This window comes from Oncorhynchus nerka, linkage group LG8 (genome assembly GCF_034236695.1).
Source record: "Oncorhynchus nerka isolate Pitt River linkage group LG8, Oner_Uvic_2.0, whole genome shotgun sequence".
NCBI lineage: Eukaryota > Metazoa > Chordata > Actinopteri > Salmoniformes > Salmonidae > Oncorhynchus > Oncorhynchus nerka.
In genome coordinates this window covers 71743846-71748888 of record NC_088403.1, presented here as the reverse complement: position 1 = coordinate 71748888, position 5043 = coordinate 71743846, and the positions used below count along the sequence as shown (strand labels likewise).

At 42.0% G+C, this 5043-nt stretch overlaps 1 long non-coding RNA gene across 1 annotated transcript; it reads right to left on the bottom strand.

Moving 5' to 3' along the window:
• Nucleotides 1-2820: 2820 nt before the first annotated feature.
• LOC115127843 (uncharacterized) lies at nucleotides 2821-4765 on the bottom strand. Its single transcript, XR_003863435.2, has 3 exons — nucleotides 4674-4765; nucleotides 3734-3814; nucleotides 2821-3623 (listed from the first exon to the last, which is right to left on the bottom strand). It is a non-coding gene; the product is annotated as an uncharacterized LOC115127843 (long non-coding RNA).
• Nucleotides 4766-5043: the final 278 nt, after the last annotated feature.

Below are 5043 nucleotides of genomic sequence, written 5' to 3'. Positions count from 1 at the left end.
GTATTCAACCCCTTTGTTATGGCAAGACTACATAAAGTTCAGGAGTAAACATGTGCTTAACAAGTCGCAGGAACTCTGAATGACTACCTCATCTCTGTACCCAACACATACAATTATCTATAAGATCCCTCAGTAGAGCAGTGCATTTCAAACCCAGATTCAACCACAAAGACCAGGGAGGTTTTCCAATGCTTCGCAAAGAAGGGCACCTATTGGTAGATGGGTAAAAATAAAAATCAGACATTGAATATCCCTTTGAGCATGGTGAAGTTATTAGTTACACTTTGGATGGTGTATCAATACACCCAGCCACAACAAAGATACTGGTGTCCTTCCTAACTCAGTTGCCGGAGAGGAAGGAAACTGCTCAGGGATTTCACCATGAAGCCAATGGTGACTTTAAAACAGTTACAGAGTTTAATGGCTGTGATATGAGAAAACTGAGGATGGATCAACATTGTAGTTACTCCACAACACTAACCTAAATGACAGAGTTTAATGGCTGTGATAGGAGGAAACTGAGGATGGATCAACAACATTGTAGTTACTCCACAATACTAACCTAAAGGACAGAGTTTAATGGCTGTGATAGGAGGAAACTGAGGATGGATCAACAACATTGTAGTTACACCACAATACTAACCTAAAGGACAGAGTTTAATGGCTGTGATAGGAGAAAACTGAGGATGGATCAACAACATTATAGTTACTCCACAATATTAACCTAAAGGACAGAGTTTAATGGCTGTGATAGGAGGAAACTGAGGATGGATCAACAACATTATAGTTACTCCACAATACTAACCCAAATGACAGAGGGAAAATTAAGCATGTACAGCATCAAAATATTCCAAAACATGCATCCTGTTTGCAACACTATTTCTAAAGTAATATTGTAAAAAAAATGTGGCAAAACAATTCACTTTTTATCCTGAATACAAAGAGTTGTTGGATTTGCCCCAAACATATCACTGAGTACCACTCTTTATATTTTCAAGCATGGTGGTGGCTGCATCATGTTATGGGTATGCTTGTAATCGTTAAGGGCACAAGTTTTTCTTTAAAAAAAAATGGAATTAAGCACAGGCAAAATTCTATTGTAAAACCTGGTTGTCTGCATTCCACCAGACACTGGGAGATGAATTCACCTTCCAGCAGGACAATAATAAACTGTTTAAAAAAAGGCCAAATCTACTCCGGAGTTGCTTACCAAGATGACAAGTAGATGGTTCCTGAGTGGCCCATTTCCTGAGTGGCTCTGTACCAGTCCAGGGGTATGAATACTTTCTGAAGGCTCTGTACCAGTCAAGGGGGTATGAATACTTTCTGAAGGCTCTGTACCAGTCAAGGGGTCTGAATACTTTCTGAAGGCTTTGTACCAGTCAAGGGGTCTGAATACTTTCTGAAGGCTCTGTACCAGTCAAGGGGTCTGAATACTTTCTGAAGGCTCTGTACCAGTCAAGGGGTATGAATACTTTCTGAAGGCTCTGTACCAGTCAAGGGGTCTGAATACTTTCTGAAGGCTCTGTACCAGTCAAGGGGTATGAATACTTTCTGAAGGCTCTGTACCAGTCAAGGGGTATGAATACTTTCTGAAGGCTTTGTACCAGTCCAGGGGGTATGAATACTTTCTGAAGGCTTTGTACCAGTCAAGGGGTATGAATACTTTCTGAAGGCTCTGTACCAGTCAAGGGGTATGAATACTTTCTGAAGACTCTGTACCAGTCAAGGGGTCTGAATAGTTTCTGAAGGCTCTGTACCAGTCAAGGGGTCTGAATACTTTCTGAAGGCTCTGTACCAGTCAAGGGGTATGAATACTTTCTGAAGGCTCTGTACCAGTCAAGGGGTCTGAATACTTTCTGAAGGCTCTGTACCAGTCAAGGGGTATGAATACTTTCTGAAGGCTTTGTACCAGTCAAGGGGTATGAATACTTTCTGAAGGCTCTGTACCAGTCAAGGGGTATGAATACTTTCTGAAGGCTCTGTACCAGTCAAGGGGTATGAATACTTTCTGAAGGCTCTGTACCAGTCAAGGCGTATGAATACTTTGAAGGCTCTGTACCAGTCAAGGGGTATGAATACTTTCTGAAGGCTCTGTACCAGTCAAGGGGTATGAATACTTTCTGAAGGCTCTGTACCAGTCAAGGGGTCTGAATACTTTCTGAAGGCTCTGTACCAGTCAAGGGGTATGAATACTTTCTGAAGGCTCTGTACCAGTCAAGGCGAATACTTTCTAGGCTCTGAATACTTTCTGAAGGCTCTGTACCAGTCAAGGGGTATGAATACTTTCTGAAGGCTCTGTACCAGTCAAGGGGTATGAATACTTTCTGAAGGCTCTGTACCAGTCAAGGGGTCTGAATACTTTGAAGGCTCTGTACCAGTCAAGGGGTATGAATACTTTCTGAAGGCTCTGTACCAGTCAAGGGGTATGAATACTTTCTGAAGGCTCTGTACCAGTCAAGGGGTCTGAATACTTTCTGAAGGCTCTGTACCAGTCAAGGGGTATGAATACTTTCTGAAGGCTCTGTACCAGTCAAGGGGTCTGAATACTTTCTGAAGGCTCTGTACCAGTCAAGGGGTCTGAATACTTTCTGAAGGCTCTGTACCAGTCAAGGGGTCTGAATACTTTCTGAAGGCTCTGTACCAGTCAAGGGGTCTGAATACTTTCTGAAGGCTCTGTACCAGTCAAGGGGTATGAATACTTTCTGAAGGCTCTGTACCAGTCAAGGGGTCTGAATACTTTCTGAAGGCTCTGTACCAGTCAAGGGGTATGAATACTTTCTGAAGGCTCTGTACCAGTCAAGGGGTCTGAATACTTTCTGAAGGCTCTGTACCAGTCAAGGGGTATGAATACTTTCTGAAGGCTCTGTACCAGTCAAGGGGTATGAATACTTTCTGAAGGCTCTGTACCAGTCAAGGGGTCTGAATACTTTCTGAAGGCTCTGTACCAGTCAAGGGGTATGAATACTTTCTGAAGGCTCTGTACCAGTCAAGGCGTATGAATACTTTCTGAAGGCTCTGTACCAGTCAAGGGGTATGAATACTTTCTGAAGGCTCTGTACCAGTCAATGGGTCTGAATACTTTCTGAAGGCTCTGTACCAGTCAAGGGGTATGAATACTTTCTGAAGGCTCTGTACCAGTCAAGGGGTATGAATACTTTCTGAAGGCTCTGTACCAGTCAAGGGGTCTGAATACTTTCTGAAGGCTCTGTACCAGTCAAGGGGTCTGAATACTTTCTGAAGGCTCTGTACCAGTCAAGGGGTATGAATACTTTCTGAAGGCTCTGTACCAGTCAAGGGGTATGAATACTTTCTGAAGGCTCTGTACCTGTCAAGGGGTCTGAATACTTTCTGAAGGCTCTGTATAAGACATAACACGGGTGTGCCAACTAAAATATATATCCCAGACCAGCTTGAAGAATAGGACAAAGACACATGAATGTAAGTCAGCTATTGTATGAATGACTGGTTGCATAAAATACATTTTAAATGGCTAGGAGACAGATAAGGAGACTCTTGCTGTAATCAAAGGGGAAGGCACCACTGAAGGCCCCAGTATTCAGTCAGGCAGCTTGAAGCAGATGTGTGTCACCATCCAGGCCCTTGTCGCAGCATGCCGTGGTCTGATAGGGAGATGACAATACATACATGATGTCCCTCTCATCACCAAAGCCATGTTAGCGTTTACTGCACATGTTGCTGAACAAAAATGGTTATTATCATTGATATTTACGGGCAATTCACATTCAATATATACGGTCCTGTGGTGATGTGGCATCCATGCCGTGTCCTAGGGATCTTACCCCATCTCCACCTGAAATGCAATGACAAAACATGAACAACAACAAGCTAAGTCTGTCAGTAATTTGGCTAACTAATTAAAACACTGCATGATCTTACTCAGACAAATTATACCAAAAACAATGCAGCCTATTTGCCAACTTTTTCAATCAATAAACAGGCAGTGGAACGAATTAGTTTGACAAAAAAGTGCAAATATATACTTTTCATTTTTTAGAAACCGAACATTATTAGCTACAGTGATGGTGGGAGTCCCCCAGCAGTTTAAATGTTTCTAGCGTTAGTTAGCTACATGTTGTTGACAACTAGCGAATGGCATTTAAAATCAACTTGATCAGTCAGATGGTTAACTAGTATATCCACGTGTTTCCCCCTCGCATCTAAAGCTGCCAGATGATAGTAAGGATGCAGGTCAGATGCCAGCTCTCTAAAGTGGGTGGGTATAATTTGTGGAAAGTTTCAACAGGAATCTGTTCCAAAAACCTCGTAAAGTACAAGGTTGCCAACAAAGTAACATGATCAAACCACCTCGATCACCAGCTGCCGAATAGGCTTCAACTCACCATGGAACTTATTCTTAATGTTTTGTCGATAGGATACCAGAGTAGGGACAGTCATTTATGGGAATAAACACGGTGCGTAAATAGTCCACTCCCTACCCGGTATTTTATTCTGCCGCTATACAACTTTGTTTGCGTTGTTTGTTGGCGACCTTGTTATTTACGAGATTTTTGGAACAGATTCCTGTTGAAACTTTCCACAATTTATACCCACCCCGCTAAACTGTCGCGTTTATATTTCACATGATGAACTAACTACTGTCATGCCTTTTCACAACAACAACAAATATATATAAATACAAAAATAACGACCTTCAAGTAGATCGTTTTATTCTAATACTTCAGGCCGAATAACGTTACTTTGTAGAAATTACTTATCTTCAAAACTACTTCCTGAGATTGTATTGTTGGGCCAATCCAGCCAATGGTTGCAGCAACAGGCAGCAGTGGTTTGGACTGATTGGTCAGGACTAAAAGGTCATGCCCTCAATGCGCAAACCATTTTCTTTTGCCTGCAAATCTCTTTCTACAAATGTACAAAACTTGTGAATCTTTGTTTATGAATCTTTTGTACTGTGACAACAGTGACGGAACTCCCAGCGCAGATTAACACTCTGCAGGTGTGTTTTGATTCACAGCAGAATAGTGATAGTCGTAAATGGACCTGTAATAACTCAGAAAA